This window comes from Lissotriton helveticus, chromosome 4_1, assembly GCF_964261635.1.
Source record: "Lissotriton helveticus chromosome 4_1, aLisHel1.1, whole genome shotgun sequence".
In the NCBI taxonomy this organism is placed as follows: domain Eukaryota; kingdom Metazoa; phylum Chordata; class Amphibia; order Caudata; family Salamandridae; genus Lissotriton; species Lissotriton helveticus.
In genome coordinates this window covers 1,762,536,427-1,762,563,486 of record NC_136063.1, presented here as the reverse complement: position 1 = coordinate 1,762,563,486, position 27,060 = coordinate 1,762,536,427, and positions in this window count along the sequence as shown.

The following is a 27,060-nucleotide window of genomic DNA, read 5'->3' as shown; positions in this document are numbered from 1 at the left end:
TGTTTTTAATATAATTTTTTTATGTATATATATACATTTTTTTTTTAAAAATGTTGTTTCGCTACCGGTCCGCGCACCGGGTAGCTTCCCGTTAGCTCAATTTGGTGCCGCGACCTGGTCCGCGAACCGGTAAACGTTCCGTTAGCGCAACTGCCGCGTTAGAAAACAACATCGTGACGCGTCGCGTAAGCGCAACGTATCGCGTTGCCGCGTAATGCGTCTTATGACGCGCCGCGTTAGCGCACCCGGAAGTGCTCCGGAGCGCGAACCGAGGCGCGAAGCGCAGCTCCCCGGAAGCGATCCGGGGCGCGGCGCGGAGCGCGTAACGTAAGCGTAACAGGTCATGTGACTTGTTAATAAAACTTTCTATTGGTTCATTTCACTTTTGGTTTCCTAATGATGTAAGGCTAGGTCATGTGACCTAAAAATAACACTTTTCATTGGTTTAGAACATTTTTTTTTCCCAAATGATGAAAGCCCCCACCTTCTTTCCTCACTCTGACTTTCATCTTTGTGAGAGGAAGACCTGTTTTTGCTTATTAAAATAATGGCATCTGTAGTAGCTGCAGCTGGTGGACCCCCACCACCACCACAACCACCTAGGAAGGAAGGACCACCTCCACAGTTCCTTCCCAACCCAGAGGAGGAAGAGGACGAAGAAGAGGAAGAGGAAGTACAGCCAAGACAGTTTTTACGTGAGGAGCCCCGGATATCTCACCACAAAGATAGTTTTATTTGGCAGTTTTTTTCTTTTCCTCGAGGCCAAAAAAAAGTGAATGCTCGCCACGTGACATGCCTCATATGTAAAGATGTTTTATCTAGAGGCACAGATAAAAAGTATAGTTACGGCAACTATAGTATGCACCGTCATATGCAGAGGTGGCATCCACTGAATTACAACGTTGCAGAGATGCGTCACCTCCAAGACAACCCACCAACTCCTGCGGCCAGTACATTGGCACAGGTAACTCTGTCGGGGCCAGAGGTACGGGAAACGGTGCCAAACATTCAACAGAATTTTGTGCACATGAAGATAGTGTGCCTTTATTGTGGTGACCTACTCTCATGTGCAAATATGAGTATCAATTTGATAAACAGAGCATTTGAAAACCACAAGTGCTCAAAACGCCCCAAAAAATAAAAAAAAATTTGCTCCTGTTGAGCCCTTTGTAATGCCTGTTTTTCGTTGTTCCCCCTCAAAAAAAACAAAAAAAATATAAAACCGTTAAAAAAATACAAAAAAAGTAAAAAATTGTTCAGAAAAATAATAAAAAAAATATAAAACAACAAAAATAATAAAAGAAAAGTTCTTTTCAGAACTACCTCCCCTTTATAAAAAATATTTGCTAGAATGTTTAGCACTCTGGCAACCTCTATTTCTTTTGGTTCGCTTCCCGGTTCGCTCGCCGGTACGCTAACCGGGAGCGAACCAAAAAAAAAATTAAAGAAAAAAGTAGAGTAAATATAAGGGAAGGAAACAGAGAGTAATGTTAAAAGAAAGACAGCTATAGGGAGTAACACAGAGATACTGTTTAATAGATCTATTTACCGAAGAAAAGATGGAAGAGGGTATAATTGTGAAAAACAAAATAGATAAGGAAGTGGAAGAAAAAAATTAGAGTAGAAGAATAATAAACAAGAATTTCTTAGAGAATGTGAGTGAATGTTCAAAATAAGATTAAAACATGTGGAATAACAGAGAGAAAAAACAGAAAGCAGAAAAGAAGAAGTAACAGAAAAGGAATGATTGAAACAGCAAAGAAATGTAAATAACATAGGGGTATATTATCAACATAGGTGATAAAATTATCGCTGCTTTTGCGGAAGAAATCTGCCGCTAAAGCCGCTTTTGCGGCAGTTTTCTGCCGATAAAAGCAGCGATAATTTTATTGCCTGTGTTGATAATATGCCCCTTAGTGTGCTTGAACTACAGAGAGAAAGCATAATGAAACAAGTAGTGAAAGAGTGATCAGTCAGAGACAGTGAGAGTAATAGAGACGGAGTGAGTGAACAAGAGTGAGGAAGTATAAGAAGAGAGGGACTGAGAAAAAGAGTGGAAGGAGTAGAGTAAGTAAGTAATAGAGAAAGGAATGAGGGAAGTAGCAAAGGCAGGAAAGTGAGGGTTAAAGAAATGAAGCAGTGGAACTAATAGAAGTTAAATGTGATAGAAATGTAACGAAAAGAGTACAAAACATTTACCTTATAATTGTCGTTAACTTAGTCACTTGTTATTTTTATACTTTCAATCTGTGAAAGAGAGAACAAACATTTGAAAAATATTAAAACATGTATTTAAAAATTAGAAAAGACAAGGGAAAAGATTGAAGGACAAACAGTTTTTCAATAACTTTGACACTTACAGAAGCCTCTGCTTCTCCATGCCCCCTACACAGTCCTAAAAATATACATTTTAGACTAACAGTATCTTGATGCAGATGAAGTGAGGCCTATCTTGCAACATGGTGCATCTTTTGCACTGCTGCTGTCTCACAAAAGTGACGCAACGGCAGCGCAAAAGAGGTGCACAGCCATCATAAAACTGTCCCTAACATTTTAAATGATTGTTTCAGGATGCCAATACGGTGTGTCCTATCCAGAGGTTTGTTTGAGGTGAGGCCTACTCAGGGTTGCAGATGAAATTTAGAGTTGTTGAAGAGTACAGAGGAGATAATACATGTGCATGCCTACCAATGAAGTGAGTCATGTCCACTTCACTCTTGAACAAAGGCCAGACCTCCTCTGTTTCCCTGGACAGGCCTAAACTTGATCTGCACAATGTGATTCGTAATATTAGGAAACACAGGTGATGTAATTGAAAAATGTGCAATTTCTTTTGCTCATTTCACAATCACATCACTTGTGTTTCCTTTGCTTAGGTATCTCATTGTGCAGATGTAGTCCAGCATATGAAAGAGTACGCAGAAGTGCAGCACTGCATGCAACAACTTTGACACTTACTGAAGCTTCAGCTTCTGCATGCCCCCTACACAGTCCTAATTATATACATTTTAAACTGACGGTATCTTGCTGGAGATGAACTGAGGCCTATCTTGCAACATGGTGCATCTTTTACACTGCTGCTGCGTCACAAAAGTGATGGAACAGCGGCGAAAAAAGAGGCGCACGGCCATCATAAATCTGCCCTTAACATTTTAAATGATTGTTTCTAGATGCTGATAAGGTGTGGCCTATCCACAGATTTGTTTCAGGTGAGTCCTACTCAGGGTTGCAGATGAAATTTAGGCTTGTTGAAGAGTACAGAGGAGATAATACATGTGCAGGCCTACCAACGAAGTGAGTCATGTCCACTGCACTCTTGAACAAATGTCAGACCTCCTCTGTCTCCTGGAACAGGCCTAAACCTCATCTACACAATGTGATGTGTAATGTTAGGAAACACAGGTAATGTAATTGAAAAACGTGCAATTGTTTTGGCTCATTCCACAATCACATCACCTGTGTTTCCTTTGCTTAGGTATCTCATTGTGCAGATGTAGTCTATCATATGAAAGACTACGTAGAATGTGAGCACTGTATGCAAATACTTTGACACTTACAGAAGCCTTAGCTTCTCCATGCCTACTACACAGTTCTAAATGTATATCATAAATACAAAAAGTACAGAATTAATTATACATGTTAAATGGTTTATTTTTGCTGTTCTCAGAATTTATCAAATTTCACTAAAAACAGTGACTTGAAGGTATTCATCATATAACAGCGGGGAAAAAAACACAATCAAAATGATTGTGTTTAAAAAACCCATATAACATAACCAATCAGAAATCAGAACTCCTGAAAAGTAACTTACTTTCCATGACGTCGAAGGATATCCTATGAACAACTTACACTCTGTTGTGCTGTTATTATTTTCAGCCCGCCACTTTATGAAAGAAAAGCTCCATCGTTTTGACAAATATGTTACATACAATAAATGACTTCTCGCTCTCTACCGCACTTTTCCACAAGGCCAAATCGTGTAAGAGCCATTTATAACTCTTGGAATTCTTCTAAGCAAATCCCGTCATTTTGTATTTCCGCAACTTTCAGAAAGAAAACATTCAAGATCACTTTCACAATCCTGTACTAGTAATATCTCACCCTTCTTGCTAACTCATGTTCCACATTTTCTATGACACTGATACTGCTTACTATGAGGCACATTACACTACCTCTATGACTACTACAATTATTTAATTCTCTTGATCACAGTGGATGTTGTCAAAGGACCATCATGTCATATAATAGCTGCAGTTAGAAATGTTCTTCCTAAAATCAACAACTGTGTAGCCACAACATTTGTAATTAAAGTTGAAAACTTATTTTCATCAGGTTTATATAGTTGGAATTTTTAAATGACATTATAACCAAAAGTTTGTTCAAAATATGTCGACAGCATTGCAGACTTACATTACCTCTACTCCATGTTTTGATTGGCTGCTTGAATTAGCTTATTAAAAGAAACAGTTTTTCTGAACTCATTCAAAGTGCAGTTATTTTTCCATGACATCAAGTGTTATGGTAAGAACACCGTTTGCTTTGGGAAATACTCTGTTGTCCTTTAACTAATCCGTGCCCACCACTTTCTGTAAGAAAACCTTTTTTTTTTTTCAGTAACTACTTTAAACTCAAAAATAAATTTTGACTCTGTACTACACTTATCCTCAAGGCCAAATAGTGTAGGAGCCATTAGAACCTCTTGAAATTCCTCAGAGCAAATCCCGAGATTCTTTCCCTAAAATTTTGGCTGTAAAAACACCAGGTAAGAATTTTTAAGGTCAAAAGGCAATTTTTTTTTGAAAGTTAAAACATAATCATTGCAGAATGACCAGCCGTTTCTAGACTTCAAATAAGCTGTGTAATGTCCTGATGTTGTTGAAGGACCGTCATGATATATAATTGCTGCAGTTACAAAAGTCCTTCCTTATATTGACAACTGCGAAGCCACAAAATTTTTAATTAAAGTTGTCAATTTTGTTCCATCAGGCCTACATCGTTGGAACATTAAAATGACATACTGGCCATATGTTCGTATAAATAATGTGGACAACATTTCAGACTTACATTGGCTACACTCCATGTTGTGATCAGCTGCTTTTACTAGCTTATTAAAGGACACTGATTTACTGTCTGGCAAAGTTAAATATATAAATTTTTCTGAGTCTACACTAGTAGTACTTGATACCCTACAGTTCTCGCAGTCATGCTGCCATTGATAAGAACGCCCAAACAGGTGATCTACATCTACACCTTCATCTTGCAATACATCAAGCATATACATTAAAAACTCCTGACAATCTTGCTGAATATTTTGAGAGAATTGCGTTTGACCTGAACATTTGTCTAACAGATTTCGAATTTCAGACACACTTTCTATTTTTGTTCTATCAGTGCTACATTTCTCTAACACAGAATTCAACAAACTGCAAAATCTTTGATCCGAATTGACCACAATCTCTTCTTTTAAATTTTCTAGAGAAAACAAAACATTAACCACTACATTAGCATAGCAGTTGACACCAGAACTGTTTTCAAATTGAAAACCAACAACATCTTCAACAAAATCCTTTTTCTTTCTGCTTATAATTTCTGGTTTATCAACTTTTCGTCTTTTTGCTACAACCTCTCTACTATTGGTCACATTTCTTCGTTTCCGGCCTACCACACGTTTCTCAAACAAAGGATATTGAGGCAAATGTGGCGCATACTCTCTTCTTAACCTATTGTATTCCTTAACACAATCTAGATCCGCACAAATGTTTGTGACATCACACTCAATCAAGTACAATCCCGATAAAGTTCCGACTCGTGACAATGCCACATATGCCATACCTTCCTTGAACACAGAACTGCCAATATTCACCAATGCACTGTCTACACTTAAACCTTGCGATTTATGGATTGTCACCGCATATGCCAAGCAAACAGGAAACTGCTTACGGCGAACATATAAGTCTTTTACAAGCAAAAACCTAGCAGAGCAACGACCAATTAGCTGTACTTCCTCAATGCCATCAAATTTAATTTTTAAAAATTCAATTCCATCTCTATTTCTGTATTTCTCAAAATCAACAACATTACCCATTGATCCATTTACCAGACCTCTTTCAACATGTACATTCCTTCTTAAAATTATACGGCAATTTAAGCACACATTCAGAGTCTTTTCAAAACCAGCAGTTTTAGATATAGTCTTCTCTAATGAATCCAATTTTGATTTCAAATTCTCAGACAAAATAATTGTTGCTCCCATATGCTCTACTCTGTCAATAGCTTCCAGTTTCACAATCTCTTGGTTTTCTAAATGCAACATTTTGTTGTTGAAGATGGCACATTCTGCAAGAGTTGGCATCAAACATATTCCAGATTTCTTCTCAGTAATTTTCTGAAAAATATTCTCAGGCACAACGTCTTCTTCTGGATACAAATTTGACAGTAATCGTGCATGTAAAGCTTCTTTCCCATGCTCGGTCACTTTTCCGATTCTAACATCTTGTAGAATATTCTTATAATCTTCATCCTTCGCTTGACGCATATTTTCACGCAGTTCAGCATAATTGAAGTTTAACCATATATTGACGTTGCCAATACTCCCTAGGCACTTCCTGGTATCTTCATGCGTGAGCATTTTGAACACAGGTTGTCCTTTCACTGGTGTCAGCTGCAGAAGATCACCGAAAACAATGATGTGTTTGCCACCAAATAACACATCATACTCTGTTTTGAGAACTTCTTGCATTCTCAAATGCACAAAGGCAAGCATGACATTGGAAACCATGCTTACTTCGTCAATGATAAGAAGTTTCATTTTCCTCAAGACTCTTGAAACTTCACAACAAGCATCTCCAGATAACTTGTGGTATTGTAATTTGTTATCATGCTCCACTGGCAGCATCAGTAGACGATGCAAAGTAATACCTTTAATGTTATGTGCTGCCAGTCCAGTTGGAGCGGTGACAACACAAGACAGCGATGACTCAGTCCTTTTCTGCAAATAACATGAAATTGCTTTAATGAGGAAACTTTTTCCAGTTCCCGCTTCTCCACTCACGTACAGTCGGACAGGCTTCAACGACGTAGATGAGCACTCTTTCTTCTCATGACTTAATCCATGATCAATTTGGTTGGTAACTTTGTCATATATTTTCCTCTGCTCAACGTTGAGTTGTCTTTCCAAGTCTTCTAAGTTAACCGCATCCTCCTGAGCATGTGCCATGGCTCTTTCCACTTCAATCATGGCAGTGGCAGCTTCATTTTCGATAACTGGTCCTCCTAGTGGATCCTGACTCAATGAAACAGAACTCTGACTGTCCTGAGAACTGTCTCTAGCAATCTCGGCTGCAATCGTTGCTTCCTGCTCGATTTCCGCATTCAACATTTCTAGATATTTTGGAAAAACAGGACATTCTATGGTCTCCTTGGCGGCATTGAAAGAGTCTTCGTAACAGAGGAAATCTCCAAGCAGTTCCTCTTCTGCACGCCAAGGCTTGAAAAGTTGCAAAAGTGCTAAATAGAAAAACTCTTTTCTTTCAGGAGATTCGCCACTCAATTTTCGATGGTTTACCAAGTGGCATTTTCTTTGCTTGACCAGACATCCCTCACTTCCAATTACAGCATACACTCCTTTATCAATATCTTCTTTGATGTTCCTCTTGAATATGCAATTTTGTAGAACCTCATACAGACAAACATTCTCGAGGTGACTGCTTCTATTTGGATAATATGTATCCAACATGTTGGTCTTCAAAATATCTGTACTGTTTGGCTCCTTTTCCGCCAAATACTCAATTTCCCGCACAGGTTTCAGAACTCGATTACGCGTTGCAGCAAGACCAAGACTCACCCAAACGATACTCCTGGATTTGGCATAGAGACTTGCTGAAGACAACCGGTCAGAACATTCGTAAGCTCCGATTTCTCGATGCGACAACATCTTCAGACTGAAACTGTACAACTTCTTACTGAGGCTCTTTTCATGGGAAATGTCTTCCCACATATCCTTCAATTCTGTCTTTTCATTTTTGGTGATGTAAGATGTCACATACCAAGCCACAGCCATACAGTTATCAGCCACAAACTGTATATCCATGTTAGCATTCCACATGGACAAAATCACTGGGTTGTAGTCGTTGATGTACTTGGACTCTTCGTTCCTTGTCAAATTGTATGTGTTTTTAGGTGATTTCTTCATCACATTATGTCGCAGGGAAGGCATCAAACTGTTCACTCTTCCTTTAGAAATCACCGGTCGTGGAAAGGCGAAACGACATTTGGTGTAGAACTTGTCCTTGTTTCTGAATTTACGACGACAGTACTTTCCACAACGATGGCTTTGGAAGCGTAAAACTTGTTCTCTTAGGCTTTTGTCTTCCTTTGCGTTTGGAACAGCACATGTAGAATACTGTTCTATGAAACTCATCACTAAGTCTTCTGGATCTGTTCCAAATTTAGGTGCATCCTTGATCCACAGCAGCATATGTATATGAGGAGCACCTCTTGCTTGGTACTCCTTTCTCCAGAAGAAATCCAACACCTCTCCAAGAGGTGGATTTTTCTTGTTCATGATGAAAGACATCATAGCTTCAAATCTATGATTGAAGTACCTGCATACATTCACTGGATCCAAAGAGCACAGTTCTCCGGGTGTCTTGAATTCGATATTTTCAATGTTTCCATTTGCCTCTCGTAGAAATTCAAGTAAGTCTTCCCAGCCATACTCGGCACAGCTGAGAGTGAGGAACCATGTGGGAGTTCCTAAGTTCCTCAGCATACATTTTAAATCACCATGACGATGGTACCAGTACTCATTAGTACCACGCTGACACGCCATGAGATTAATCAGGTGAGAATCCAAAATACTGTCTTGCACATTGACTTTATCCATAAAGTCACTTGCCGAGATGTTTTGCATCTGTACACCACTTTTCAAGATGTGGTTCACTGCATATGACAGTCCAGACAGATCGCTTTCAAACAGGAGATGAAACAAATAGGGAATGCATTGACGAAACCTAGGATCTTCTGCATACAATCGTAAAGTCCGGTATTCAGAAGCAGGAATTTGATGAGGTCGCTCATCATATCTTCCTCCTTGACCTGTTGGAAATAGCTGTGGGAAACACCAAGCTTCCAAACTTTCCTCCCAAACACTAATGGGACTCCCTTTGGCTTGTTTAATTTGAAACAACTCAATAGCATTCCCCATGACTTCCTTGGAATGCAAAGGATGAACACTATAATGTTCATATATTTCTTCATTTTTAGAGGGTTCTACTTTCTCAATTTGACCAGCACACAAATCGCTATCCTCTTCTTCACTTACTTCCTCTTCTGCAACATATACATTCTTGTAGTACTTATTGTTTTTCTTCAAATACAATGTTTCCTTTTTGACCTTCCTAACATCCACTAAATCTTGCCATATTTTCTTACTCTTTGTCGGAACCCCATTAACTAAGATAACCAGAGGTTCCTCTTCCACTTTTTCTACTCCAATTGTATTAATGTTTTTCTTCAAATCTAGAGGCAAATAAACAACTCTTCCCTTTAATCCTCTCTGTAAATCTGATGGAGGCAATTTCCCTGTCTTTGGCTCCAGTCCATTCTTACAATAGCCTGAAAGGGATGGATACTTTGAATCAAAATAGATTCATAAGTATTTAAATCCTTCAATTCAGAAGGAATCTCAACCAATTCCAGAATATTATGAACCGCTCTAGCAGGCATCCGGTTTTGATTTAATTTGTTACAACAATAAGTACACACACGTTGATCCAATCCCAAATCAAAACAATTTTCTACCATCAAGTATGTTGCAAAATCCTTCCATTCACTATTATTTTCCCTTTCACTTTTCGCATATAAATCCACTAACTTAGTCTGATTCTTATATTAAGTGCGTCGACAACACACACAAGTGAAATTAGGCCTCTCACTTGATTTCACCTGAAACGTGGCAATTTCCTTCTGAAAATTATCTGTACTGGAAACCTGTACACTATCTTCCACATTACCTTCTTCTTCTTGGTCAATTTCAACATTCTCCTCTTTACTTGCAAATAAACAAAACTCAATTTCTTCACAAATATTCTTCACATCTACTTCAGAACCATGCAAAAGAGCAGTGCATAATTGTTTAAGCATAATTGCTGGACTCTTAGGATAATACAACATTCTAACTAATTTCCTCACTTTATTATGATGCACTGCTAGCATCCTGAAATGATGAAAAACACTCTGGCATACTCTCCTGGAAAGACAGGCCAGTGAATGACCATGCAAACCTGTCACTTCTCTCACTCTGCAAGGATCTAATTCTTGCAACATCTTCATTTTCTGTTTTAAAGTTTTCTTATTAAATGTCCGTACAAAATCACAAAGCAAATTGATGGAATCCTGTCGCACACTGCAAATACTACTACAGTTCCAGATATACACTGGTCCCTTAGGACGTCTTCCTAAAACCTCATTAACTAACACCTCTTCTGCCTCTGTTGCCGCAAGTTTTTCTTTTTCAAATTGAACAACCATCTTTCACCTCATAAGCTCGACCACTGGTGTCAACTGCATGCACCAAATCATTATCCTGGAAATAACTCTCCTCATTAAAAAATGCCTCACAACTTGAACTATGCATCCATTCTCCTGAAAAAACTTCACAAAAATTACTACGATTAACTGTTCTCTTCCATCTACTATTTCTTTTGAAATCATAAATTGCCTTGTTTAGCTTCTAATTCTATTGATTATCAAAATAAATAACTTTCGCTTAATTTCAAATGCCTGATCAATAATTTTCTCAACTTTTTTTTTCTCTTATAAAAAACCACTTTCTGTTGACCTTTCTTAATATTTTTTAACAAATTGCCAATTATCCTGTTGCGGAACATTCGTCTACGAATGTCCCTAAACTGATTTTTCCTTCTACTACCATGCACAGAGTTATCTCCTGCTCTAGCAGTAACATTTTTGATTGGCCTTTCCTTTCCGTTTAAATTGGTTCTCTTTTTTTGGACTAAAACATTTTCTGTAGTACTACTTTTTTTTCTACAAATGTTTCTTAGGAATGATTTCGTTGTCTTACCCGGAGCTTTCTTGGTGACTTGATGAGTTTTTATTGTAGAGGACTGCTGCAAGCATTTAGTAAGCTGCTGTCTTTGACGTTTTGTAGCCTTTCGGTTTCGTTGTTTAGATGGCATTATATCCTTTTGAAATGATCTGCAGTTGAATCTGTGGTAAAATATAACTAAAAATGTTATTAACCACTATTACCAAACAGTAAATCAATAACAGTCGTCAAAAATTTAACACACTACTTGTCATTTTTACATAAAATAATTTTTAGTGCATTGGCAAATTTAGTAGTCACAAATAGTAGCAAATAAATAGAATGCTTCTACATTTGACCTGTGCTGTTTTATATGTGAATCTGAACTAATTTTATGAGCATATTTGACTATTTTATTAAAGACACTACACACAAGCTGTTTTTGAAGTTGTGTTTCATTTTAAATGAAACAGTTTACATGTTTACTTTTCATTTCCAGTAACTTTTAAAAATAAATGTTTATAGTTCCATAGGCTCAAGCAGGTCAGCTTCCCACCCTATGTCATACAATTCTGACAAATCTGCATCCTCATCATGTTCTTCATCATCCTCAGGATTTAAATCATCCAAGGGATCTACTTCCACTGATGTTTCAATCACAATTTCAATGATAATATCGAGATCAACAGATTGCTCATTATCACTCATGCTTGAGGTTGTCGTTATCTTTAAAGAAAGAGAACAACAATGAGATGTTGCAGAGTAAGAGACAAATCTCAGAGACTATAATAGTAAAATTGTTTACCAAGAGTAACATTTTGCAGATATTATTTAACCATGTCCAGCGATGCTGAGGAGGTGAGGCCTATGTCCAATTTTTCAGTGAACAGGACTCATCTCTTCTTAACCTTGGATAAGCCTCACCAACACTGTGTCCCCTGCTAATACTTAAATTTAAAGGAGAAGATTTATGTTAACTGGCGCATCCCCAGGGATGCACCAGTTAACGTGCGCCACTGCTCTGCCACCCATGATGTGCCGCATTTACAATGCAGAGCACCATTGAGCAAAAACAGCACAGATGCGTCACGCATCTGTTCCACAAAAACGGCGCATTGCACGAATCACGTCGTAAGCGCGACATGTCTACTGCAATGCACAGGGGCAAGCCACACATTGCATGGTGCATCACTCCTTATGCCTGCTTCAAACAGGCGTAAGGATTTGATTCAGCAATGCCATAAATGTTACTCAGTAAAATCTTCTTAATTTTAATGTGTTCGTTTTACAGGGCTTTCATGCAAATGACTGGCCACCCTACAACAAAACGCTCACATGAAATCTGACGCAGGTTTCATGTGGCACAGGACTTTACAGCATGACACATCTGCATAGATGCATCAAGTTGTAAATATGTCGCAACATAGCAAATCTTTTGCACGGCCGCAGCGTCACAAAAGTGACGCACAGCGGCGCAAAAGAGGCCCACGGCTATCATAAATCTGTCCCTAACATTTTAAATGATTGATTCAGGATGACGATAAGGTGTGGCCTATCCAGAGGTTTGTTTGAGGTGAGGCCTACTCAGGGTTGCAGATGAAATTTAGGCTTGTTGAAGAGTACAGAGGAGATAATACATGTGCAGGCCTACCAATGAAGTGAGTCATGTCCACTTCACTCTTGAACAAAGGCCAGACCTCTTCTGTGTCCGTGGACAGGCCTAAACCTCATCTGCACAATGTGATTCGTAATGTTAGGAAACACAGGTGATGTAATTGAAAAATGTGGAATTTCTTTTCCTCATTTCACAATCACATCACCTGTGTTTCCTTTGCTTAGGTATCTCATAGTGCAGATGGAGTCTAGCATATCAAAGAGTACACAGAAGTTGAGCACTGTATACAACAATTTTGACATTTACAGAAGATTCAGCTTCTCCATGCCCCCTACACAGTTCTAAATGTTTACAGTTTAAACTGACGGTATCTTGTTGGAGATGAAGTGAGGCCTATCTTGCAACATGGTGCATCTTTTGCATCACTGCTGCATCACAAAAGTGATGCAACAGTGGCGCAAAAGAGGCGCACGGCCATCATAAATCTGCCCCTAACATTTTAAATGATTGATTCAGGATGACGATAAGCTGAGGCCTATCCAGAGATTTGTTTGAGGTGAGGCCTACTCAGGGTTGCAGATGAAATTTAGGCTTATTGAAGAGTACATAGGAGATAATACATGTGCAGGCCTACCAATGAAGTGAGTCATGTCCACTGCACTCTTGAACAAAGGCCAGACCTCTTCTGTGTCCGTGGACAGGCCTAAACCTCATCTGCACAATGTGATTCGTAATGTTAGGAAACACAGGTGATGTAATTGAAAAATGTGGAATTTCTTTTGCTCATTTCACAATCAAATCACCTGTGTTTCCTTTGCTTAGATATCTCATTGTGCAGATGGAGTCTAGCATATCAAAGACTACGCAGAAGGTGAGCACTGTATGGAACATGGCTATGTAACTCAAAGAATCAAAATCTAAATTTGCCAAGCACACATGGGGGCGTATTTACAAGGACCTTGCACCACGGGGAAATGTCTTAAATTAAAATGGGAAAAATAACATCAAAGGGACTCAAAAGCCTTGTAAATATGCCCCAAGCAACCTATGAAACTCTAGCAGTACATATCAAGAAACCTAATTGATTTCAAAAAACGTTTTTAAACAAATCATGTAAAGCAATTATATACCTACATTCATGGGGAAGTGACCTAAAATGCTCTAAGACACATGAAAGCGTTTTTTTAAGGCCCTTGCACCATTTTTGTGTCACTTTTAACATGGCTATGTAACTCAAAGAATCAAAATCTAAATTTGCCAAGCACACATGGGGGCGTATTTACAAGGACCTTCCACCACGGGGAAATGTCTTAAATTAAAATGGGAAAAATAACATCAAAGGGACTCAAATGCCTTTTAAATATACCCCAAGCAACCTATGAAACTCTAGCAGTACATATCAAGAAACCTAATTGATTTAAAAAAACGTTTTTAAACACATCATGTAAATCAATTATATACCTACATTCAAGGGGAAGTGACTTAAAATGCCCTAAGACACATGAAAGCGTTTTTTAAGGCCCTTGCACCATTTTTGCGTCACTTTTAACATGGCTATGTAACTCAAAGAATCAAAATCTAAATTTGCCAAGCACAGATGGGGGCGTATTTACAAGGACCTTGCACCACGGGAAAATGTCTTAAATTAAAATGGGAAAAATAACATCAGAGAGACTCAAAGGCCTTGTAAATATACCCCAAGCAACCTATGAAACTCTAGCAGTACATATCAAGAAACCTAATTGATTTCAAAAAACGTTTTTAAACACATCATGTAAATCAATTATATACCTACATTCAAGGGGAAGTGACTTAAAATGCCCTAAGACACATGAAAGCGTTTTTTTAAGGCCCTTGCACCATTTTTGCGTCACTTTTAACATGGCTATGTAACTCAAAGAATCAAAATCTAAATTTGCCAAGCACACATGGGGGCGTATTTACAAGGACCTTGCACCACAAGGAAATGCCTCAAATTAATATGGGAAAAATAACATCAGAGAGACTCAAAGGCCTTGTAAATATACCCCAAGCAACCTATGAAACTCTAGCAGTACATATCAAGAAACCTAATTGATTTCAAAAAACGTTTTTAAACACATCATGTAAATCAATTATATACCTACATTCAAGGGGAAGTGACTTAAAATGCCCTAAGACACATGAAAGCGTTTTTTTAAGGCCCTTGCACCATTTTTGCGTCACTTTTAATATGGCTATGTAACTCAAAGAATCAAAATCTAAATTTGCCAAGCACACATGGGGGCATATTTACAAGGACCTTGCACCACAAGGAAATGTCTTAAATTAAAATGTGAAAAATAACATCAAAGGAACTCAAAGGCCTTGTAAATATGCCCCAAGCAACCTATGAAACTCTAGCAGTACATATCAAGAAACCTAATTGATTTCAAAAAACGTTTTTAAACACATCATGTAAAGTAATTATATACCTACATTCATGGGGAAGTGACTTAAAATGCCCTAAGACACATGAAAGCATTTTTTTAAGGCCCTTGCACCATTTTTGCGTCACTTTTAACATGCCTATGTAACATGGCTATGTAACTCAAAGAAACAAAATCTATTTGTAAAACACTTGACACAAAGCAACATTTTAAATACACAACTTTCTTCATAATTTTCTCCTTAAAGCATACTATTCTCTATTTAAATTAAATGAATCTTTTCTCACCTTAGCAAATACTTTTTGAGTTTCAAAACAGTCTCAGACACACACCAATTTGTCTTCAGCAGAGCAAAAGGTATGCACTCCAGAGGCTGCAACCATCAATGGCACAGAAATGCTGTAATTCATCACACATATCTCTCATGTCACCCAATCAAAACTCTTCCCTCACTTTTTTCAAATCAACACCCTTCCCCCTCTGCCCTTTCTGCCTTTTTTCCATAGCAACCACCTCCTGAAAGACCTCTCATGTTTGCAAGTTCACACAACAATGTTTCAATTGAACTCTGAACTCTCAGTACACCTGCGTATCCAGTGCAATCTTTCATTCAATGATTTTTCCTTGACCATTCAAATTACATCTTTCAAAGAACTCATCCTTGCACCCTAACTTTCTGTTTTCAGCAATCAAAATCCACCAATCACTGCTACTGAATCATTAGCACAGAAACTCCACAGTTTTTTTCATTACATACTCCTACTATTTCAACTGCCATTTCATTCTCATACTTCATCTGACTGCAGCAGAACCTCCTCTCACCATGTTTTCTGTCTGGATTGTTGGACATAGTTACATCCACTGGGCTCAAAGGTTTGCTGATAACAGAAATTTACACAATCTCAATTTGCAAAATGTGGAAATCAACTGGATTGGTCACAGAGGATTAAGATGTCACCAATTGATACCATTGGTGAAAACCTTTTTGCATTTGCCAAAACCTGACCTGTTAATTGTGCACTGTGGACGAAATGACTTGGGCACTGTCACGAAGGATTGCCAGACTCAGACTCACCAGATAACTTCATAGGCTGCCTAGCGTGGTGCTGCTGGAGGCGGAGCCCCTGCGGGTGTACCGCGCCGGTCTCCCTCCGCCGCTGTCCTTGTCTTTGGAACAGCCGCCGAGAGGGGGGGACCGAGAGGGAAAGAACTACCCTTCCCAGCTGCCCCGTCACCAGGAAGTAAGGCGGGACCAGAGAGCGCGCCTGCCGGCGCATAAAACTGCACAGCCCCATCGGTGGAGCGGGGAAACTGTCACGAAGGATTGCCAGACTCAGACTCACCAGATAACTTCATAGGCTGCCTAGCGTGGTGCTGCTGGAGGCGGAGCCCCTGCGGGTGTACCGCGCCGGTCTCCCTCCGCCGCTGTCCTTGTCTTTGGAACAGCCGCCGAGAGGGGGGGACCGAGAGGGAAAGAACTACCCTTCCCAGCTGCCCCGTCACCAGGAAGTAAGGCGGGACCAGAGAGCGCACCTGCCGGCGCATAAAACTGCACAGCCCCACCCGCGTCGCGGGAGCGCGCGGGAGCGCCGGGCTAAGCCCGGGCAAAGGGCGGGCAGTCTGAGGCCGTCCGAGGACGACGGTGGACGGGACGGGCCACCCCACTTATCCCCACGCTATCCGAAAAGTCCAAGTAAGATCTTTATAGTCACCTTACTCATTTACGCTTCACCTCTACTAGGCGACTATTCCTCATACATACTGCCATGTCCACAAGGGGCAGTCGCAGCAAGACTGCTGCAGGAGTAGGGAAGGTCACTGGCCCAATCGACAATTTCATCTCTAGGGCCAATGAAGCAATTGACCATGGAATATCACTTCTGGAGCGCAGAGTCTCCTTAGAATTGGCTCAAGCCAGACGTTCTTCTTTGGGACTCCTCGCTTCAGTTAACACCCCAAATAGGGATAATCCTGCTGACGGCATCTCCGTAGTTAGAGCTAGAGCAGAGATCCATACCATGCCTAACACTGTGGACTTATCAGCAACACACTTATTATCGGAATCACTACGGAGTTTGGAAAAATCCCCAAACCTAGATGTAACCGATAATTTCAATACACAATTGGATTTCGTTACCAATTCTATCCCAGCTGCGAGTTTTGCTGACAACCTGGCCACAACGCCCATCACGGAGTCTCAGTTACCCTCTATCCTGATAACAGACACTACACATGCTCTTGCCACTGACCCGATCCTGATTATAGATTCTGATTTGACGGCCACTAACCTATCCCCTCCCCTAGAATCGGTCACTACACACACTTTGCAGGATTCAACTCCTAATTCAAGAGCATTACGAGGCTTAAGGGAGGGAGCCATACAGAAACAGCCACAAGGCTCAAATATATCTATACCTAAGGGGAACCCCCTACCTCAGAGAAAGCAGGGGAAATGCCCATCTAACTATTCAAAAAAGGGCAATAAGAAAACGAATATAGGATTGGACCATAAAGGGGACTCGTCCATCACGGAGTCATTATGCAAAGACTGCCCCTCGACCAACCAACTTATAACGAAGGTCGGGGAACTTATAAGTGCACATCTAGTAACCATAGATAAGAGACTAGGGAACATAGAAAAACAATTAAATGAACTAAGCACCCTAGTCAAAACTCCACCCACAAAAGGAACATCCACTTTAGTGGCAGCCAAATCGCATATTCAACAACCCCTGGGCCAACCCATGAAAAAACCCGTTGCAGTTTCTAATAACACACCTAAACTAACTCCACCCTCTAAGGGTGTCGTGAAAAAACCAACCCCACCCATTACAAACACAAACCCGCAAGGGAAACAATCTAACCCGACACAACCAAAGGGGGGAATCACCAACAACCATAAGGATAGGAACAAAGGAAATCAAGAAAGATTTTCCGCTAATCTGCCCCCTGGATCAAGTCCATATGTAGTGGTGATGACGGGAGTTCCCGAGATACCAGACAACACTGACAAACCCACTTGGTCTTTATCAAATAAAGTCAGTTATTGGCTAAATAACAATAGACCTCTACCCCCATACTGCAGGGGCAAAATTCTAACAGTCAGGAGAGTACCGTGGGTGGGACACGAGATAAAGAAAACACATGGCGATTGTGTGATTGTTAATTTCGAGGACCCACGCACGGTAGAACACATTTGTTCCTGGAAAAGTGAGGGGTATACAGAAGGTATAGAGACAAGGCACCTCTCTTTTTTCTACCCATCTAGGAATCATGGTAGGTTTGACCACTACGACCAGGCCTTTGATGGAGGCTGGTGTCGGGCGGGGCAAAGAGACATGGGGAACAACTGGGGTGAGTGGGGGCGGGATAACCACAGATACCCTCAGAGAAATACAACAAGCAGGGATGCCTATTGGGGAATTCCAGTTTTTAATAGATTCAGCGGCCTAGAGATGGTTGACTGACTTCTATCACCATCCTGGCCGCTGAACACTGAACTGGAGGGAACCAAACAGGGCTGCCCAATTGAGATCACAAACATCGATGAGGTGCATGTTAAGGAGATCCCCAGTACACACTTAGCTCAAATTAGTCTGAGGATGTCACTGATAAGAGAAGAGCAAGTAGGTGGTAATACTAATGGGCCCGTAACATTTGAATCCCGAGATCCCCGTAGCCCCCAAAAAGCCTCTGATATGCATATGATCCACGGGAAACCATACCCACATAAACAATCTAACAACGAACTAAGGATCATTAGCTGGAACGTTGCCGGACTCCAACAGCGGGTGTCGGACTTGGAATGGTTAAAATTTATATCCGACAAAGACATAATAATGCTACAAGAGACATGGGCTATTTCTGAAATAGCTATTGAAGGCTTTGAATGTCACAGCATTAATGCACAGAAGCCAGTTTTTGGACACCCTATGGGAGGTCTCCTGATTAGATTCAGGATAACTTTAGGGGGGGCTATCAAATTAATACCAACCAAAAGCTCTAATATTCAAATAATTGAGTTCACACGTAGGTCCCCGTTATACCTGATTAACTTCTATAATAATGATTTCCAATCAATTCCTAACAGGAATTATATAGAACTATTCGGGAACCTAGCGAAAATAACTGAATCCCCCAACAGCTGTGCGAACAATAGGATTATCCTAGCTGGGGATTTTAATGCTAAAATGGCCAAAACCAAAGAAGGTGTTACTCAATCAGACAGGGCCACTAAACGTGGAAAGGAACTAGAAAGTTTCATAAATGCGCACACCCTATTGGATATTATGGACATATGTAAAACTAGTGAATCTGTATATATTCCAACCTTTAGAGGCAGAGACTTTTCTAGTACGGTGGACTATATTTTTATGTCTGTAGAACTATTAGACAGAGTCACCCAGGCAAGAGTCCTAGAAACAGCTTTTGGAGACCATAATGCACTGGAAGTAACATTAAGACTAGGATCGTCCCAAGCACCTGCTCGCACTCTGGGAGCTAGGGATATTATGCCTTCAACTAACAACTTAAGGCTGAAATGGAAAGGGGTGGACAGTGGTTGCATTATGAACATAATTACAAGCAACCACCAACCACTAGTTGATTCGTGTTCACTGACCGATGGGAATCACCAAAGGATAGTCAAAAACTTTGTAAATCTCTGTAATGTTATAAAGACTCTCCTAACTGTCCCCAACAAAAAATACAATGATGAGCCTAGGTGGTTCGACAGTCGCTGTTCAGCGGCAAATAAGGCTCTCCGCAGGGCTCTAAATTCCAAACCTAGGAGCCAAACAGATGTACGGACCGCTAGACAAACCTATAAAACAACCATAGGGATAAGGAAGGCTGCCATGGTGGAAGAACATTGGAAGGAATTAACTGTTTCAGCTGCTGTGGGAAATAGCGCTACCTTTTGGCCTGCTGTAAGGAAGATGCGGGACATGGGAAAACAGTTATCACCAATTAGCTGCACCATTTCAAGCCAGCAATGGGAACAACACTTCTCCGAAATATACGCCAACCCTGTTGCTTCTACAGATGGTTATAGCCCTGGCAAACTGACTTCACTAGACATAACCCAGGGAGAGGTTATCTTGGCTATTAATCAAAGCCTCGGGAACAAGGCGCCTGGGCCGGATGGCTTCCCAATCGACTTAATTAAACACAAGCCGGAATTTTGGGGACCCATTTTGGTCAATGTTTTCAATTGTTTGCCGTTGGTCCCTATTCCTGACACCTGGTCAACAAGCATAATAGTCCCCATTTACAAAAAAGGTGAAAGATCTGACCCTGCAAATTACAGGCCCATTTCGCTCTTGGACAACACCTTGAAAATTTTGGGTCGGGTGTTGTATAACAGAGTGAATGACTGGGCCGAAGAATCAGGGGTGATGGACAGATGCCAAATGGGCTTCAGAAGTAAGGTTGGAACAACTGAACAATGCCTGAACCTCAACCTCATAATTGGCAAATACACCATAGCTAGGGTTTCACCTATTTACCTAGCATTTATGGATTTGTCGTCCGCATTCGACTTAGTGAACAGGTCAAAACTGTGGGCGACTCTCCTCTCTTATGGCCTTGACGAACCTTTGGTGCATTTCCTGGCTTATTTACATGCAGACACTAAAGCACAGGTACGGATTGGCATGGAGGGTGAGATCTCAGGGGCAATCAAGGTTGAAAGAGGCGTCCGACAGGGGTGCGTCTTAGCACCCCTGCTGTTCATCATTTATATAAACGGACTGAGCGATTCCCTGAAAAAAACGACCACTGACGCCCCGAGAATTCAAGGGAGATTGTTACCCGCACTTCTGTACGCCAACGATGCGGTGATTATGGGCCTAACACCAAACGCCCTACGTGCTCTGGTCAAGAATTTTGCACATTTTATGGGGAATTTGGATCTGAAACTGAATTTTTAAAAATCGTTTATTATGGCCTGCGGGCCAGGGGCCAAACATCTTAATTCCATTTCTATAGGACAAGATAAGTTGTACTCTACAAAAACATTTCCTTATTTAGGTATGGTCTTTGCTGCGAACGGCCTGTGGAGTGGGCATCTCGCCCACGCCACAGGCAATTTCTCAAAGGCCATAAACTCAATTATTTCCCTTCCACGGCCAAAGAGGACTGAAACAACTAATGCAATTGTGAAGATATACAGACTGCAATGTGCCCCGGTAGCAACCTATGGTGCGGAGATTTGGGGGATAGTGAAAGCACCAGCCTGCAGACAGAAGAGAATCGGTTATGCAGGAGCCCCAATCTCCTCATCCGGGTACATCTGCCATGCTGAACTCAACTTGCCCTATATAACTGATTTTATCGCTACACGGCCTGCACTATTTTGGCTGGCCATTTGGGCCAATGACCGCGCTACCCTAACTCAGGAAATTGTGGCGGAGTGTTTAGCTTGCGACAAAGGTATGAGTATCCCGTGGTTTCGGGCGGCACAAGAAAGCCTAAACAGCATAGGCAAAATCCATCTTTTCAACGATCCTTCTCAGATTAAGAGTACAGATAAAAAGGATGTACAATTTGAACTCTATGCCCTTTATAGGAAAAAGAGGTTGGAGGAAGAATTGCAAAAACAAACTGTTAAGTCATATGTGAATAACGTAAATAATGACTCATCTCCACAACAAATTCCTCTATACCTAAGACTTCCATTGACTAATTGGGAAAGATCGTTATTATATCGCCTGAGAGCTGGGACTATAAAATACTCACTTTGCTTTCCTATGGGCCATAGTATTATGACCTCTGGAAACACACCATGCCCCTGTTCCTGTGATGGATTCAGCAGACAAAATGACTTACATTTCTTTTTTAACTGTAAATTTTATATGAAATATATTAAATGGTTTTTAGCCCCATATTTTAAAAAACACAGACCAGTTTCCCTGACTCAATCCTACTCTATGCTTTTAAAACTAGAAAACGATGAATTGATCTTCCGTGTAAGTTCATTTTTGAAAGTTATTTCTTCTACACGCAAATCGATGGAATCACCTTGAAATGTTTATGCGCCGCACAATTCCCAATGCCTTTGCACTTTAGTAAATTGGACTGCACTTTAGTAATCGGAATATACTGATTTTGTACATTTATGCTTGTATGCTCTTTTTTGCAGCCTTTAACTACTTGTGAAAGTTTTTGTAATTTTAAATGTACTTTTAATTATGTCGCTTTTATGGATTTGTTGAAATCCGAATAAAGTATTTTTGAATTGAATTGAATTGACTTGGGCACTTTGACTGGGGTAGGTCTGGAAATGCTTTTAAATGACAACTTTGAGCAATTGATGGCACTATTTCCTCAAACTGCCTTGGTATATTCAAATATATGCCAAAGACAGAAATGGAAGTGGTCCAACCAATTTTGTCCACAAATTGAGAAATCGAGGAAGCGTGTAAATAAGTCTGTTTCAGCTTACATGAGAGACCATGGAATGGGCTCCATCTACAACAATAACTTGCGTTACTACATGCAAGATATCTACAGAGCAGATGGAGTTCACTTCTCAGATGAGGGGAACAGAATTTTCATCCTCAATTTAAGACTGTGCATTGGTCAAGTCAAGTCAAGTCAAGAGATTTATATAGCGCGCTACATACCCATAGGGTCTCAAGGCGCTTGAGGAAGGGTGGGGAATTACTTGTCGAATATCCAAGTTTTAAGTTGCTTTCTGAATGCTAGGTGGTTCTGAGTAAGGCGAAGGTGAGTGGGAAGTGAGTTCCAGGTTTTAGCTGCCAGGTAGGTGAAGGATCTACCTCCCATGGTGGTTTTGTTGATGCGAGGTACAGTGGCAAGGGCTTGGTTGGAGGATCATAGCTGACGGGAGGGGGTGTAGAAGGACAGTCGTGTGTTGAGGCATTCGGGTCCAAGTTTGTAAAGTGCTTTGTGTGCGTGGGTTAGGAGGCGGAATGTTATCCTTTTATTGACGGGGAGCCAGTGGAGGTTTTTCAGGTGACCAGAGATGTGTTCTTTACGCGGGATGTCTAGTATGAGCCTGGCTGAAGCGTTCTGGATGCGTTGGAGTTTTTTCTGGAGTTTTGCGGTGGTACCGGCGTATAGGGTGTTTCCGTAGTCCAGGCGGCTCGTTACCAGTGCGTGGGTGACCGTTTTTCTAGTTCCGGTGGGGATCCAGAAATGTTTTTTTGAGCATGCGAAGAATGTTGAAGCAAGATGATGAAACGGCGTTGACTTGTCTGGTCATCGAGAGTGAGGAGTCCAGGATGACGCCCAGGTTCCGTGCGTGGTCCGTCGGGATGGGTGCTTTTCCAAGGGCCTCTGGCCACCAAGAGTCATCCCAGGCGGAGGGGGAGGTGCCTAAGATGAGGACTTCTGTTTTGTCTGAGTTCAGCTTCAGACGGCTGTGCTTCATCCACTCGGCTACTTCTTTCATTCCTTCGTGTAAGTTGGTTTTGGCGGTGTTAGGGTCTTTGGTGAGTGAGAGGATCAGTTGAGTGTCGTCAGCGTAGGAGATGATGTTGAGATTGTGTTGGCGAGCGATGGCCGCAAGGGGGCTCATGTATACGTTGAAGAGGGTGGGGCTGAGTGACGATCCTTGTGGCACGCCGCAGATGACTTCAGAGGCCTCTGACTTGAATGGTGGGAGGCGGACTCTCTGGGTTCTTCCGGTGAGGAACGAGGTGATCCATTCCAGTGCTTTTCGTTTCTGAGGCGCTGTAGAAGGGTGCTATGACAGACTGTGTCGAAGGCAGCGGAGAGGTCGAGGAGGATGAGGGCGACTGTGTCTCCATTGTCCAGTAAAGTTCGAATGTCGTCTGTTGCTGCGATAAGTGCGGTCTCAGTGCTGTGTTTGGCTCGGAAGCCGGACTGTGAGGAGTCGAGGGATTTGTTGGTTTCGAGGAAGGTGGCGAGCTGGTTGTTGACAGCTTTCTCGATGACTTTGGCCGGGAATGGAAGAAGCGAGATGGGGCGGTAGTTTTTGAGTTCGGTGGGGTCAGCTGTGGGTTTTTTCAGAAGGGCGCTGAGTTCTGCGTGTTTCCAGCTTTCCGGGAAGGTGGCGGAGTTGAGGGAGCAGTTGATGACATCTCGGAGGTGTGGCGCTATGATGGAGTCTGCTTTGTTGAAGATGTGGTGAGGGCATGGGTCTATTGGGGATCCTGAGTGGATGGAATTCATCAGGCGGATGGTGTCCTCAGTGGAGATTGGGTTCCAGTTGTTAAGGATGTTCAAGGGGGGTGAAGGTTCTGCAGAGGGTTGGGTGGGTTGGTCTCCGGGTCGGTTGTCGAAGCTGTTTTGATGTCTGCGATTTTCTTGTGGAAGAAGGAAGCTAGGGAGTCGCAGAGGGCTTGGGAGGGGGTGATGTCGTTGGAGTTGGCTGATGGGTTGGTAAATTCTTTGACGATGTTGAATAATTCCTTGCTGTTGTGGGCGTTGTTATCTAGTCGGTCTTTGAATGCGTTTTTTTTGGCAGACCGGATTCGTTGGTGGTGTATGCGGGTGGCGTTTTTGAAGGCGTCCCTGGTGCTGGTGTTTGGGTCTTTTTTCCAGGCCTTCTCGAGGGAGCGACAGAGTTTCTTCGATTTCTTAAGATCATCGTTGAACCAGGAGGCGTTTTTGCTGCCTAGTTTGATTTGACGTTTTTTCAACGGTGCTAGGATGTCAGCATTGTTGGATAGCCATTGGGTGAGGTTAATGGCTGCTAGATCGGAGTTTGAGAAGTGGGCGGGGGGGTTTAGAAGAAGCGATGAGGAGATCTGGTCGATGGTGATTTTGTTCCAGTTTCTTCGTAGGGTGGGTTGAGGATGGCTGTGGATTGTGGTCTTATTGTAGATAAAGTGAACGCAGCTGTGGTCCTTCCAATGAAGAGCTGTGGTGTGACTGAATGAGACATGTTTGCTGGAGGTGAAGATGGGGTCGAGTGTGTGACCTGCAATGTGGGTGGGGGTGGTGACAAGTTGTTTGAGTCCGAGGTTGTCGAGATTGTCCAGAAGGGTGGTGGTGCTGCAATCATTGCTCTTTTCCAGGTGAAAATTGAGGTCTCCCAATAGAATGTAGTCCTCGGAGGGGAGGGCGTGTGGGGTGATAAAGTCAGTGATGTCGTCACTGAATTGTGCACGGGGTCCTGGAGGCCGGTAGAGGAGGGTGCCTCTGAGTGTGGTCTTGGGTTCGGTGTGGATCTGGAAGTGGAGGTGTTCGGCGCTGGCAAGGTTGACGTCTGAGCTGGTTGAGATGCGGATGGAGTTCTTATGGACGATAGCGATGCCTCCTCCTGTTTGCTTGATGTGGTCCTTACGGATGATCTTGTATCCTTCCGGGATGGCAATGGTGATGTCTGGGGCTGAAGAGGCATTCATCCATGTTTCTGTTAGGAAGGCGACGTCCGGTGAGATGGTGTCTAGTAGATTCCAGAGGTCGATGGCGTGTCTGTGGACCGAGCGGGTGTTGAGCAGGATGCATTTTAGGTGGTTGGTGTCAGGTCTCTGTTTGGTGTTGGTGGATGAGGAGTTGGTTTTGGTGCCGTCGAACTTGCAGGAGTTGCAAGAGAAGGGTCCATGGGTGTGTCCAGGAGCGGCTTGGACGCAGTTGGGGGAACGGTCGGGGTTAAGGGCTAGGAGGGTGGTGGCATCGTAAGTGATGCAAGTGGGCTGGGCATTACGGGAGCCAGGGGGTCTGGTGCTGGGCGCGGTCTTGGCGCGGACGGGCGTAGACGGGCTTACCTTTGGCGCACCTTTGGCGCGGCCGTAGCGCGTGGAGGCTGCACGTTGGGACATCTGACATAAATGGAGAGTGGAGGGGGAGGAGCGTGGGAGGGTCAGCTGGGAGGCGGGATCTAGGTGCAGGGAGGGTCTGCAAGGAGTCCCAACAAAATGGCTGCACAGTAAACAAAAAAATCAGCAAAGCTCCGACAACAATCTCGAGGTGCACAACAATAAAAGCGCTAGCAGAGACAAATGCGATGCAAGTAGTGTTATTGAGCGCTGCACGAAATAATTATTTAAAGCAGTTGCAGTTGCAGAGGCACTAAAGCGCGCAGGTCACGAGCGCTGCACAGAGTCAATTACAAGAATAGTGCCTGGAGTACAAATGAGCACAGGTCACGAGCGCTGCACAGAATCAATTAAAATTAAAGTGCCAGGAGTACAAATGAGCACCGTTCTCGAGCGCTGCACTGATAGCTTGTAGAGACAATACCAGTCACGCATACGATACCAGCAGGAGGGGGAGGTGAGGGGAGCGGCCGCTTCTGCGAGGAGCAGGACGGTCATTGGTACCTACTTGTAGGTACCTACATCAGCCACAGGACCCAAAAGCTCTTTTCAGAGCTACCCTACATCTGATGACTCACAATTATTATTTTACTCTAACTTTTTTCACTAATTTTCACCAAAGTACGCTCCCCGGAGCGCTACCCGGTACGCGCACCGGACGCTAACCGCGCGAAAATGTGAAAAAAAATGTTTTTTTTTCGCACATATGGTCCTCCTCAGCTACCCTCAGAAAACCTAGGGGGTCAGGATACGTCTACCGTGCCCCCTTCAACCCATTCTGAACATTATTTTCCCTCCATCTTGTATCTCAATTCTACCGAAACACCAAATGGAGGACTCCCGTAACGCTGCCGGTTCGCGTACCGGGGCGCGCACCGGGAAGCGCTCGCTCAAAAAAGGTGGGAAAGTAATTCACAGAAAAACCACTGGAGACACTTTCACCAAATATAGATTAGCTCATACTACATACCAATCCCTACCATTTTCACAAATTTGATTGGAATTCCATTTAGCCATTTAGCCTGTAGACCTCTCTAAATACCCTGAGGTAAATTACTTCACAAAACACATCTGAAGTGTTGGAATTGACAACCAATTAAAATGTTACTTTCATTTTCTACTTTTTTTACCTGACATTTGATTGGTTATGTACCTGAATATATATAAAGAAAGAGAGAGAAACACAGCCATTTTGACTACTACTTCCTGAACCACATTGCAAAATCATTTTCACTGACA